Consider the following 15,156-nt stretch of genomic DNA (forward strand, 5'->3'; position numbering starts at 1 on the left):
TAACTAATTATTTCATGTCAGGAAATTTAGCCTTATGGTGAAAACTAAATATGAAATCTTACTAGGAAAAGCCAGAATCTCTGTTTCTGTACAAAGATTAAATACACCTGAAAAAATAATGTATACTATTATTTTTTTCAAGACGAATGACAAGAAGTATAGAGTTTATTGCTAAGTCTTTCGAAATAACGAAATTAGTCTTCCAAATGTGAATAATATCTAGCATATGCTTAAATTAATTTTTTTTCCTGCACTGATTTTATCAAGGGGGCATATGGTATTCCAAACAGGTATGTAGTATATTATGCCTTTTAAGTATCTCATTACTGAAGGATGACAGCAAGCAAGGCTCAATAAACAGAGAAAAGTATCTCAGTGTAATTTGTAATTGGTATTGTCATTAAACAAAAGAAGAATGCTATTGTTTATATTCTCACCCATATACTATGTCCCCACTAACCTCCAGGTTCACTTAACCAGATACATAATAGGCATCTCCCAGATAAGGAGGTCAGAAAACTTTGAGCACAGCCCTCAACTCTGTACCACTCATCATAGTTTCCAGCTTAGTAATCAGTATTATCCTCCTAGTTATTCAAGCCAAAACCCAGAATGATTCTTTTTTTAATTAATTTATTTTTATTAGGGTATGACTGATTTACAGTGTTGAGTCAATTTTTGCTGTACAGTTAAGTGACCCAGTAATATATACACATTATTTTTTTCATACTGTGTTCCATTACGTCTACCCCAAGAGACTGGATATAGCTCCCTGTGCTGTAGAGTATGACCTCATAGCTTTTGCATTCTAAATGTGTCTGCATCTACCAACTCCAAACTCCCAGTTCCTCCCACTTCTTCCCCACTTCCCCTTGGCAACCACAATTCTGTTCTCTATGTCCATGAGTCTGTTTCTGTTTTGTAGATAGGTACATTTTTGCCATATGTTAGATTCCAGATGAATGACATCATAGGGTATGTGTCTTTCTCTTTCTGACTTACTTCACTTAGTATGAGAATCTCTAGTTGCATCCATGTTGCTATAAATGGCCTTACTTTGTTCCTTTTTATGGCTGAGTAGTATTCCATTGCGGATATGTACTACATCTTCTTAATCCATTCATCTGTCAATGGATATTTAGGTTGTTTCCATGTCTTGGCTATTGCGAACAGTGCTGCAGTAAACATAGGGGTGCGTATATCTTTTTTTTTTTTGCTTTTCAGGGCCACACCCACAGCATATGGAAGTTCCCAGGCTAGGGGTCGAATCAGAGCTACAGCTGCCAGCCTCCGCCACAGCCACGGCAACACAGGATCAGAGCAGCATCTGCAACCTACACTACAACTCACGGCAACGCCGGATCCTTAACCACCAAGTGAGGCAAGGGATCAAACCCACTTCCTCATGGATCCTAGTTGGGTTCGTTAACCACTGAGCCACCAAGGGAACTCCCACATATATCTTTCTTAATGAAAGTTTTCTTCTGATACATGCCCATATGGATCATATGGTAGTCCTTCATTTAGTTTTCTGAGGAACCTCCACACTATTTTCCTGCAGTCATTCTTGATTCTTCCCCTTTCAGTGACCCATATCAAATTTATCAGATATACCTTCCAAATATATCCCAAACCCACCCACCTTTCTATGCTCCACTGACACCCCCAAAGCCCGCTAGCATCCTTTCTAACTAGGCATCCTATTACTACTCTTGCTCAATTTTCTATACAACAATCAAAATGATCACCTTAAATACACATCAGATGATGTCACTTCCCTTTTCAAAACTCTGCAGTGAGTTCTATGTGTTCCTAATGCAAATAAAATAAATCTCCACAATCCTTATCAGGACCTTCAAAACCCACGTTGAGCTGGCCCCTGCCTACCTCTTTAGCGTCTGCTCCTATTGCTCCTACAATGACCAGTTCCTGTCCCTGGCAAAATGCCAGGCCCAGGGTCTTTGCCCTTCCTGTTGACTCTGGACCAGATGTACTGCTCCTAGATACTTGCATGGATGGACCCTTTTGGTTTTTTGTTTGTTTGGTTGGTTTTGGTTTTTGCCTTTTCTAGGGCCACTCCCACGACATATGGAGGTCCCCAGGCTAGGGGTCTAATCAGAGCTGTAGCCGCCGGCCTACGCCACAGCCACAGCAACGCGGGATCCAAGCTGAGTCTGCGACCTACACCACAGCTCACTGCAACGCCGGATCCCCAACCCACTGAGCAAGGCCATGGATCGAACCTGCAACCCCATGGTTCCTAGTTGGATTCGTTAACCACTGCCCCACGACGGGAACTCTGGATGAATCTTTTTGTATCATTGAGGCCTCAGCTCAACTGTTGTCTCTTCCTGGTGAAGCCATCCCAGATCTGCCCATCTTGTCTTAGCCCCACAGTCACTTTCCGTCATCACCCTGTACCTTCTCCTTGTCAGAAATTACTTTGTTTCATGATGTGCTTCCTTGTATGTTACCTGTTTTTCCTCTTTCAGAATATGAGCTCCATGAGATGAGGGGACTTTACCCTCAAGTCCATTGCTCTATCTCGTGGCTGAACAGTGTCTGGCAATACAGACAAACCATAAGCATTTGTCGAATGACTAAGTCAGATTTAGTGTGAGGTGAACACATACTGTTCATGGTTTATGGAGACATACTATTTAAATCACACAAGGGCCTTTAAGAGTTTCCTTCTGGAAAGTGTATAAAACACCAAAATTGCCAACAAAAACTTAGAAATAGGGCCAGCTCTAAAGATTGGTCAGAGCTTGCATGCTTTACCCAGGATGTCACAGGTGCTAAGTACACTTCATAGAGTGAATAAATCAGACTTTGGAGTTCCCACCATGGCGCAGCGGAAGCAAATCCAACTAGGAACCATGAGGTTTCAGGTTCGATCCCTGGCCTTACTCAGCGGGTTAAGGATCCGGTGTTGTCATGAACTGTGGTGTAGGTTACAAACGCAGCTTGGATCTGTCGTTGCTATGGCTGTGGTGTAGGCCGGCAACTGTAGCTCCAATTTGCCCCCTAGCCTGGAAAACTCCATATACTGTGGTGTGGCCCTAAAAGGTGGGAAAAAACAAAACAAAACAAAAAAAAGCTACAGACTTTCTAGTAGCCCTTTTAAGCTAATGGTTTCAAACTCTTTACTAAATGTATAACTAAAGCTAATGTCAGGTAGGAAGATGGCTTTAAACGTCCCCTCTCTCCTGTTCCACACCCACTGTTTAAAAAATACTGAGTGTATAATACGTATGTAGGAAATAATTGAGTGAATAAATGCACAAATGAATGAAACAGCCACTGGTTCAGTAATAAAAATAAAGAAGACAGGTAAGAACATAGGCTAATCCAAGTTGGATAGACAACTTGTAAAAACTCAGCAACTAAGAAGTAGTTTGATAGCAAAAAAACAAGTGTGCTGGTAACTGACAGCTAGAATTGGGGGTCTAAGAACTGGCTTTAAGAGAAAAAGGTCAAGAAGCTAAGACGAATCATGCAGGAAAACACTTACAGGAAGGAAAAGAAGAGAAATTTAAATTAGATTCGTCATTGCAACTTGAAAAAGAAGTGAGACTACAGGAAACTATTTTAAATACCAAGAAAATGTTCCTATAGCCAAATGAATCAATAATAATATATAAAAAAAGCCCTAAGCTGTTGAAATGTGATGCTTTGGTAAAAATGAATCAACCAACCAAGAAACATAAATAAACAAATAAATGTGTGCCATTTAAAAATCACTTTTTCTTGCTCTCTAATCGCCTGGAAGGATGAGAGAGAGAGAGAGACAGAGACAGAGACAGAGAGGGAGAAGAGAAGGAGGAGGAGGAGAAGGAAGAGGAGACAAAGAGGAGGGAGGGGAAAGAAGAGGAGGGGAGGAGGGGAGGAGGGGAGGGCAGAAGGAAGTATGAATGAATTCCCAGGTAATAGAAGCCATTCGGTAATATATTGTTCAGAAGCATCACTATGGAGCTTAAATAGATTTCATGAATTCTTGCAATTACCTATAAGGACTTCATAATCAGCACTGTTTTCCCTTTATCCCTTGAAAGCATCTAGCTGTATAAAAATAATAACATCTTGCAGCTAGAAAAGACTTCTTAGTCTAAACCTTTCTATCTATAATACACCTTCAGGGAAAAAGAGGAATTCTGATACTTTGCAAATGCTTGAAATCCCCTAGAATATTCAGATGGTATATTTAGGATTTTAAATTTGGAAACGATTCTTAGGTTTTACTTTTTCACTCTCCTAAGCTTATTCCACCCACAGTTATTGATTCAATACATGAATTGATTTTACGTGGTGAGGAAAAAAAATAGAAAACATCTTTAAAATCAAAGAATAATCTCAGTTATCCAATCCCTTTGAAGCCTAATATATTTGGAATCTCAAAATGACTGCCTGACATTTCATTTTGCAAGAAGTCTAAACAACCACAATAAATTTACAAATGCAGACATGCCACAGTTAAATTTCATTTCACGCTCAGTAAGCAAACATTATCAAAATGTAAGCACTGTCCTCCACTGTCTTTTTAACTCAAAATCTTGTAGCCAATGGATGGTCGACCTTGAAATATTTCACAGATGGATGAATTGGCTTAGTTTATTCATCAATTTGCAGGCTAGCAAACTTAGGCTATATGGATTACTGTTCAGGCAGGTGGTTCTATGCTTTATTTGATAAACAACACAAATAATTAGTGATTAGACAGAATCAAATTAGAGACCCAATTAGGAATTATTCAAGGAAAAGTCTTCTAAAAATAATGAGTATTTTTTTCTGCATTCATATTTTTTAGAAACTTGATTCTCCTTTCATTTGTTAATGACAAACTTCTTTAAAGTTTCACCAATTGCAGTGAAAGCAAGAAAATACCCTCATTGAAGAAATCATCAGATTATACAGGGTTTGAGAAATTAAATGAGGACTGAGTGCTAGAGAATGCTGAGTAACTACTGTAGTTCTCAGTATTTACCTTCAATATTAGATTATGTGTAAAGAGGAAGCTTTATTTAAACATATTAGGGTTTATAATACTGTTGTTTCTTTGTCTTCTGCATTTATCAGTTACTCCTGTAAATGCAATAAAGATACCAACATTAAAACACAGCATAAAACCCACTCATAATACACTTCATCATTTTGATGCCAAAATCCCACTGAGTATATGAAAACCTTCTGTTCAAGTTTTAAAATTGTTACACTATAACAACTTTCAATTAAAAATTACTGAAAAGGCAAAGTACTGATGCAGATTTTACACCAGGGAAAATTTTCTTTTGCCTAATCAAACATTAAAACTGGCAGGTATGAACTAGAGAAGTTTTCTTTAAAGTTGCAATCCACACTACTCCCCAGTACGGAGCTCTATTCTGTAGGGCCCAAGATGTTAGTTTTAGTCATGATTTGCATCTAATCCTAGAGGGCAATGCAAGTCCGTTATCCAAGATCCAGATTGACTTTCTGTTCATATCACTGGTACATCCCTGAGTAAATTTCTTTCCATAAGCAGTACCCTGCTGACTTCAAACTCTCAAGTGATGCAGCTATGTTAGTGATACAGTTAAAATTGAACTGTTCAAAGCCCACCTATGGACGAGGATGTCTAAGTATGTGCTCTTTTTGTAATGCATTAATAAAGAAATAAAATTCAATTACTTGTGTGTAGTAATGACTGCCAAAGTTTAAATGGCAGAACATTCATGAATGCTATCATAGCTGCTCTTTACACAAACTTGTAATCATCTGCTCACTTAATTGTGGTTCAAAGGCAAAACTGTCCTTTTTATTCCTGGAGGCTGAATATCTAAGCATATATTTTTCCTTTTATCTAATGCTCACTATGTGACCTGTGGCATCGAGTATTATATAGCACACAAAAAAAATAAAAAACAGACAATGACTACATCTTAATGAAGCTCATATGGGGGAGGGAGAGGTATCAAGTTTGTAGAAAAAGTACATAAACAAAGAAAATCTGTGAGAAGGACCTACCCTGGATATTTATACCCTTTATTCCTATGTATATAGTAAGTGCTCCATATACTTTTGTTGAAAGAATGAAGCAATTACTATTTAATTCAATCTTTCACTGGAAGCATACTAAGGAAAAGTCAAATTTCATTATAAGGCATCAGATCAGTGATTCTCAAAGGAGAGGGGTTCATAAGAGGGGGAAGTCAGAATCACTCAGGGAGGAGTTTTTTCCAGCTCACAACGACCCTTCAAAACCCAGATCAGGGACCCCTTCCTCCAGGAAGGCTTGTCTTAGGCTCACCTTCCCCCTTTTCTAAGGGGTCTAGGCTTGGGAGTTATAGAATCCTGACTCACACTACTAGTTAGGACAGCAAATTGGTGAGACTGCTTACACACGATAGAGGGTTCTTTCTCTTATTGGGGTCTGAGCTGGTGGATGTTGGCTGGGGGTTGGGAGAGGGTAGGTGGCAGGTGGCACTGCTGGATAAAGTCATCTAGGGATCTGGGTTCCTTCTACCTAAAATGCTACAGCTTGACGTGCTATCCTTATAGCCATGAGTATGGCCCTCCACCTCCAAGGCTAAGTAAGTCTCAGCCCCAAGAAGGAGAAAACTGGAAAAGCTTCCTTTTAAAAACAAAACTGGTAAAGTGCACATGCTACCTCTACCCCATGCCATCATCATATGGCCACACCTTCCTGCAATGATGAAAGAGAAAAGTGGTTTCTCCAGCTGAGTACCATGTGCCGAACTAAAACATGGGAGTTTCTATGACCAAAGAGTGGCTGAGTAAATATTGGGGGATACCCAATTTGTCTCCCCTCGCTTAGTTTATTAGAACATTATTATTATTCTCCGTGGTAATTGAGACCTTACTGGGTCTTCCTGGAGCTGATCTCAAAATCTGTTTAGCAAAGAGGCAGTATGCTATTTTTGTTACCATGGTACCTAGCATGAAGCCCGGCATCTAACGAGCACTCAAATCTTGTGCATTGATTGTGCCACAGACTCTACTGAAATTTCATTTTCTGTTTACAACCACCTAGTCAGCTAGGTAAAATAAGCCCATTTAATCGGTGCTGATATTTATAAACATACCCATTTAAAGACTTGATAAATTATGGACTCAGTATTTGAAACCAAACTTGCTGTTACCACAAACCATGCTGGAATATTTTAAGTAAGCACCAAAACTTGAGGCTTCAATTTTAGAACCTCAAAATCTTTCATTAGAGATGTCTTCGAATGTTCAGGTGATTATTCCAATGTTAACAGACTTCCTTTATCCTATGCTAGTGCCACTTTCCTAAATGACAAGAAACAAAAATTCTAATGGTTAAAGACTTTGAACTTCTTACAGAATCTTGAAGACATTTGAAATTAAAAAAAAAAAAACCCTCAGTCACTTGAGCTTATTACATATTGCTCTACCACCTGTCTCATGATTAAGTCTGTCATCTTTTATTCTGTACTAGAGAACTATGGGGGTTATAAAAATGGTTTTAATTTTCATTTTACTGTGGTAAAAACACTTAACATGTGATCTATCTTCGTGACAGATTTTAAAATGTGTAACACAGAACTGTTAACTTACAGGTGCCACACTATACAGCTAAGCTCTACAACTTACTCATCTTAGAGAAGTAAAGCTTGGTGGTGGGAATGCAAAACAGTGCTGCTATAGAAAACAATAGGGAAGAGCCTCAAAAAATTAAGAATACCCACTATTCAGTGATAATACATATGGGGAAAGAATCTGAAAAAGAATGGATGTGTGTATAACTGAATCATTTTGTTGTACAGCCGAAATTATTACAGCATTGTAAATCAAATGTACTTCAATAAAACTTTAAAAAAAAAAAACCCAGAAATAAATAAATACAATGACCATAGGACCCAGCAATTCAACTTTTGGATCTTTATCCAAAACAACTGAAATCAGCATCTCAAAGAGATACCTGCAATCCCATATTCACTGCAACACTATTCACAACAGCCAAGATGTGGAAATAATCTAAACGCCCACTGATGGTGAGTGGAAAAAGAAAATGTAACAGGCATATGCAATGGAATATTACTCAGCCCTAAAAAGGCTGAATGAAATACTGCACTATAATAACATCTTAACCTATGCAAGGCACTAGATCTTAGAAGCAAGGTATAAACGACACAATATTTGTAAAATATTGTTCCTCACAAACACTTCCTCAGAAAACAAATAGGATTTTATTCAAGAGTTTGAGAACTGCCAAGTGAAACAAAATTAAGCATGTTTTTCAACTGAGGGACTTCTTAGTTGTCACCACTCATCTCCGAAAAGTCGCTAAGTATTATCGGGAAACTGTCGTGCTCACGATGGTGATCCAAGTGCCCCAAACTTGCACCTTTCACTTGAAAGTGAGAGTTTTACCCTGAGTAACAAATATTGTCTGTTGTTGTCTTTGAAGTGACAGGTTCATTTTGTTCCTTTTCAAGAAAATAACTGTCAAATACCCAAGGCTCAAAAAAACAGAGTTTGCCTGTCAGTTCTTTCAATAAAATGCTATTCCACAGTAAAGTGACGAGTTCAGCTCACAACTCAGTCTGGCTCTCTTGAGAGAGCCACAGAATCTTGGTGTGCAACAGAAGTGCTTTAAGAGTACTTCCCATTTGGGGACACAGACTACAAAATACGTTTATTATTTCAACAGAGGCACTCTTAAGTAAAACTCATTTTCTTTCTTTTTTGTCTTTTTACCTTTTCTAGGGCCGCACCCACAGCATATGGAGGTTCCCAGGCTAGGGGTCCAATCAGAGCTGTAGCTGCCAAGCCTACACCAGAGTCACAGCAACTCAGGATCTGAGCCTCGTCTACAACCTACACCACAGCTCATGGCAACACTGGATTCTTAACCCACCGAGCAAGGCCAGGGATCAAACCCGCAACCTCATGGTTCCTAGTCAGATTAGTTAACCGCTGAGCCACGAAGGGAACTCCCTCACTTTTTATTTTTAACTGCAAGTATACAATGGTGAAGAGTAAATGACTACTAGTGCACTTTGATGCCACTGCCCTTGGTATTAAAGCTCCAGAGGTTTTATCCACCGCTGGGTAAAAACACATAATATGAACTCCAAGGGGTCCAGAGACACACTTAGAGAACTCTGCTATAACAATCGCTGCTCAGTAAAACGGATAAGAGCCTTGGTTTTCTGTTATTTGCTCCCAAGTTCCAACATAGGGTTTCCCCGACATGTTGGTGCAATGTAAAGCTTTTAATAATTTCAGAAGTATATATGCCAGCAACTTAGTTAAATATCTTTTACACATATTTCATTTAGGACACTTGAAAGGATAAACTTTTAATTAACAATTTTTGTCTGTAACTGTTTCTGAATGGATAGGTGGAGGAGGCTATTTGCTTGGTCACTGCAGTTACTAGATCAGCCTCCTTTAGATGGCTTTGTTTTGGTGGGGGGGCGTAATATCTAAACTGTTGTATATGTATCAAAACCTTGTTCTTTTGGTTATTTGAAAGCTAGGAGTACAAATCTGGTCCTTTCAGTCAATGAGCTCAGCTGGTGGAAAGTTTTTACAAAGTTTAAAAATGTATATATATGTGTGACTGGGTCACTTTGCTGTACAGTAGAAATTGACAGGATCCTGTAAACCAGCCATGATGGAAAAAAATAAAAATCACTTAAAAAACAGAAAAAATCAACTAGAGCAACGTATAGCACAAAGGGGTAGCTATGTTGAACATAATAGAATATTTTAAGACATTAAGTAATCAAAGTTTCAAATGTTGTTCGCTGTAATTACATTACATTATTCTTAGGATCCTTGCCTTATAGAGCAATTATGGTAAAAACACATGAATTAAGCCATCCATTCAACAGTTAGTAAATATTTATCAAATCACAGTTATGTACCAGGAATTGGGCTAAGCACTAGAAATTATTTAGCAAAGGTTTTTTTTTGTTTTTTTTTTTTTGTTTTTTTTTTTTGTCTTTTTTGCTATTTCTTGGGCCGCTCTCTTGGCATATGGAGGTTCCCAGGCTAGGGGTCTAATTGGAGCTGTAGCCACTGGCCTATACCAGAGCCACAGCAACGCAGGATCCGAGCCGAGTCTGCGACCTACACCACAGCTCACGGCGACGCTGGATCGTTAACCCACTGAGCAAGGGCAGGGATCGAACCTGCAACCTCATGGTTCCTAGTCAGATTCGTTAACCACTGCGCCATGACGGGAACTCCAAACATATTATGTGTTTGTTTTGGGGTTTTTTTTTTTTGGTCTTTTCTAGGGCCATACCCACGGTATATGGAGGGTCCCAGGCTAGGGGTCGAATCGGAGCTGTAGCTGCTGGCCTACGCCTGAGCCACAGCAACTCGGGATCCGAGCTGCATCTGCAACCTACACCACAGCTCACGGCAATGCCAGATCCTCAACCCACTGAGCGAGGTCAGGGGTTGAACCCGCAACCTTATGGTTCCTAGTCGGATTCGTTAACCACTGAGCCATGATGGGAACTCCAGCAAAGTTTTAAAATACCAAACATTGCTATATTGAAACTATATTACCAGTCCAAGGTAATTTCTGAGATTTATATGCTCAAAATGTCAAACTAAACTGATTTTTCATATTCATTGTCAAAATTCAACCTAATTCTATCCTAGCATTTGCAGTAAAATTACGAACTTGGTAGAGAAGAGTAAAATTCTGGAAGAACTTTTACTTGACATTGTTTTAAAATTTTATCATCAGATAATAAGGTCAAAAATGGTGCTAGGAGTTCCTGCACCGGCATAATGGGATCAGTGGCATCTCTGCAGCGCCACGACGTAGGTTCAATGCCTGGCCTGGCACAGGGGGTTAAAGGACCTGGTGTTGCTGCAACTGAGGCTCAGATCTGATCCCTGGCCTGGGAACTCCGTAAGCCACAGGACGGCCAAAAAAAAAGGTGCTAAATTTGCACTTTAGCCAAAAGATAGAGATTTATAGGTGAACAAAGGTCAGTGATTACTGGGGGGGGGGGGGGGTTCCTTCATAGATGTCATGAGTATTCAATTCAGAAGCACCAAGATATGAGTAATTGTGACTCTCTCCTGACTTTTTGCTGTAAGAAATAAAGAATATTTCTGTAGAATAAGAATTTTATTACTTGGGTGGAAAAAATGTTAAACAAATGTCAGCCTACAGAAATAGAAATATTATCTTTGACAGTAAAACTTAGCCAGTGAGATATATATTTTTTAAGGGCCACAGTTGTGGCATATGGAGGTTCCCAGGCTAGGGGTCGAATCAGAGCTACAGCTGCAGGCCACAGCCACCACCACAGCCACAGCAACATGGGATCTGAGCCGCGTCTGTAACTTACACCACAGCTCCCAGCAATGCAGTATCCTTAACCCACTGAGCCAGACCAAGGATGGAACCCACACCCTCGTGGATACTAGTCCGTTTCTTAACCCGCTGTTCCCACAATGGGAACTCCAGAGTGTAATATGTTAATTTTTGCTGCTGCTAACTACTCTCCCTAGAAAAACTGAGCCAACAGTAATTAAAAATTCCTCTAACACACACTTAACTCTTCTGGGTTTTAGAAACACGTAACCACTGAGCGCATCAGCAACTCCCCTCTTCTAAAGAAGTGTTGTTAAATGGGTGGTCTCGGATGGAAAGAAGTGGGACTAAATATGGGATCCAGACCCCTCTCCAGAATAAGGGGGTATGTCTCATAAAGTAACAGAAAGTGGAGGTTCAACCACATTCATCCCAGGACAAATCCCCAGATGTTGAGCATCTCTGACCTTGAACCAGAGTAAAACCGGGGCTCAGGGATGGTGTCACATGTGTGTGTGTGTGTGTGTGTGTGTGATAAACATATCTTCTTTTCAAATAGTTGTTATCCAGAAAGCACACATACGGACTAGGAAGAAATGAATTAGACTGACTGAAAGCAACTTAACAAAAGTCTAGAAGCCAGACTGCAACCTACAGAGAAGGAGAAGATGCGATGGAGTGTGGCTTCGTCATTTTCTTTTCTTATTTTCACCTGTAATGCTTTATGGCGAACACCACCTTACACTTTCTCAGCGTCCCCATGAAAGGTTCCAAAGGTCAGCGTGGCATTCCATTTACAAAAGCGAGAGCTAGTGATGCTGAAACAGGTCTCTTACCGAAAACAGGCCTGGTGACTAGTTCCAGCAGAGCCTGTTAACTAACTGTATGACCTTGGGTAAATGACTTAACCTCTTGAGACTTGTTTTCTCACCTGTGAAATAAGAGGATTGAACAATATGACAGTGTATATGTCTGGCATCTGTAAATCTGATTACATATCCCCAGATGTGTAAACACCTTGAATATTAAACTTTTCTAGGAAATTAAGGGAGTGTTGCAAAGGATTCTTTTTTTGTAATTATGTGCTACTTGGTACATGCTAGTAATGGTTCTCGAGTTGCTACCTTTGTATTTGTTTGGGGAGATTTAAAATTCTTTGAGGATGGCCATCTCTGGATTTCCATGTGGTTAATTACCCAATAATGTCTAGTAAAGTACTCTGCACATTAACATTTTCATGACAGAAAATGATCAATGATCATTTAAAGCATCTCTTGCAAAAGTACTGGTTTATAAGAAAATTACATTTTCATTAGGACTCCTCTTTCTCCTTTATCAGTATTTAGTACATACTCTGGCATCCAACAGCCACAGATACCAATCTCCAGAGCAGACAAATTAAGATTTTGTACTTTGATCACAAAAATTAGAGACTGTTAATGGACGCAACTCTGGAAATCACATATTTACTCAGTAAACACCACCTGTGATGCTTGGAAATCATTTGTCTACACAATGCTTTCTGGACCTGAGAATCCTGGCACTAATTTATAGCAACCACAGCATGCCAGGTTCATGGGAAAAGGGTTCTGAAAGGATTTGGGAGAGAGAAAGAACACAAGCCTCCCTCCCCCCCAGGCCCCCAAACACCAGCATATGTCCACGTGCTTTCTCTTGCCCTGCGTAGACTAAATTTCTCATCCGCTGGACAATACGTAGACAAGAAAACGCAATGGCCTCAACTCTGAAACAGAAAGCCCAATGATTCCCACATGTAAGCAGTTCTAATTCTGCTAAGAGCCCTGTCCTTTCCAGAAGAGTACACAGAAACAGGCTCCAGCTGTCCTAAGGACCTAATGTTTCATTCTTTGTACAAGCCTGACAAGTTTTCAAACGTTCACAGCATTAGCATTGATTTCCATAATGTAACCATGGCAGAGGTGTCCTGAGTCTGCCAGGATTTCAAAAAGCTGGGTGAGGCACAATCCCTAAACATGAAGAGGTTCAAGGATAAGGCATTTTCATTGTCAACCAGAAAATCTCTCTCTCTCTCTCTCTCTCTCTCTCTCTCTCTCTCACACACACACACACACACACACACACACACACACACACACACACACGGTAAAGCAGCAAGAACTATTGGTTGAAAGGCACTCTCAGAGAGGTTGTTTGGGGGCTGCTAAAAGGTGATGCTTCATAGAGAAAAGAAAGATGAATAAAAACACAGCGTGTGCTGCTGAAGCCCAGGTCCAATGAGGTCTCTGCACTAAGGCTGCCTCCCAGGATCGGCCAGTCCGTGAATGGCACTGGCCACTTACTGCTCCCCTCAAGGCTTTGACTGGGTCTTTCTGACTTGACATAACTCAAGAGGTTTCACAGGACTTGGGCATTGTGAGTGGCTAGCCTTGAAGGTCACAAAGTCCAGTACCACCTTCTCCCCATCAAGTTGGATGCCCTCTGCATAGTCAGGACAAGCAGTTATCTAGTCTCTCCTTCAGTATGTCCAACGATAAGAAGCTCATCAGAAATAAATCACTGGGCTTTGTCTACAGGAAGCATGGGGCAGGGCAGGGGAGGGGGGCTTGCTGTTCAAGGATAGTTGGGCAAAGAAAGGGCCATTCAAAGTGAATCCACTTAAATCAGAAGCTAAAGTTCACAGTACAGAGCAGAAATAAGAGGACTGGAAAACTGATCACCCAAATGAATCAATTATTGACGTTCGCTGTTTTTAGCACAGGCATACTTTTTAAAATTTCACTGGAAATTTATATGAGAGCACAAAATTACAGGATAGCAACATTTAACATCCTTTACTTCCTACTGGATTGCGACAGCCCCGTCTAAAAATGGTTACTTTTGGAAGCCAGCTATCAAGGGCTTTTTAAATTTTCCCACGGTCCTCCCCAAATGCCTTGATACCCACGTCATCCTCTTTGGAAGTGCCTATATTCCTACCATTCGTGTCAATTTTTCATTTTCAGTTTTAAACTAAGCCAATTCTATCTCTAGGTGTAGGCAGTTTGTCCACATCGCCCTTTCCAGCTCGTGAAACTCTGAAAATCTGGCAAGATTTCAATTTACAGTGTTCTTCATTGTCAAGAAGAGTAATCAGCCACAGCACATATTTATGGACCTCTTAAAAAGGAAGTGGGAAAGACTGAAAAAATTGACATGGCAAAGATAGATAGTAAATACGGAAGAGCGTTTCATAAGGACAAATTTTAAAGTGGTCCCTAAGTAAACCATGTTATAACAATTTTTGCTTTGTAATTCATGTAAAATGGATTTTTACTTATTTTTTGTCTTTTTAGGGACACACCCAAGGCATATGGAGGTTCCCAGGCTAAGGGTCGCATCGGAGCTGTAGCTGCCAGCCTATGCCAGAGCCACAACAACGTGGGGTCCAAGCCGCATCTGTGACCCACACCCAGCTCACGGCAACACCGGATCCTTAACCCAATGAACGAGGCCAGGGATCGAACCTGCATCCTCATGGATACTAGTCAGATTTGTTTCTGCTGAGCCACGACAGGAACTCCCTAAAATGGATTTTTAAATAGCATTATTACTATTATTGCTTTTCTCTGTGTGACTTTACACACAAAATATGAGAAGTTAAATACAGAGCCCATTTACATTAGGCATGATCACTTTATTTAGTACAAATGGCATTAACTGCATTTTTCTCCTGGGGAAGCTAGCTTCATTTAAAATTGCCTCCACTGGAGTTCCTATTGTGGCTCAGTGGGTTAAGAACCCAACTAGTGTCCATAAGGATGCAGGTTCAATCCCTGGCCTCGATCCGTGGGTTAAGGATCGCAGTGTTGCTGTGACTGTGGTGG

General features: G+C 40.2%; 1 protein-coding gene and 1 long non-coding RNA gene across 2 annotated transcripts in view; both read right to left on the reverse strand.

Annotated features, from left to right (window-relative positions):
- The window catches only part of GRIP1 (glutamate receptor interacting protein 1), a 766,103-nt gene that overhangs the window by 481,959 nt on the left and 268,988 nt on the right, over positions 1 to 15,156 (reverse strand). The gene's annotated exons all lie outside the window — the stretch shown is intronic.
- Positions 1,065 to 7,594, reverse strand: LOC146403320 (uncharacterized). Its single transcript, XR_014803549.1, has 2 exons — positions 2,182 to 7,594; positions 1,065 to 2,135 (listed from the first exon to the last, which is right to left on the reverse strand). It is a non-coding gene; the product is annotated as an uncharacterized LOC146403320 (long non-coding RNA).

The sequence above is a fragment of the Sus scrofa genome, chromosome 5 (genome assembly GCF_054392235.1).
Source record: "Sus scrofa isolate SSC_HxYL_T2T_F1_AM1 chromosome 5, Sscrofa_HxYL_maternal_Yorkshire_Landrace_v2.0, whole genome shotgun sequence".
Taxonomy (NCBI): Eukaryota; Metazoa; Chordata; class Mammalia; order Artiodactyla; family Suidae; genus Sus; species Sus scrofa.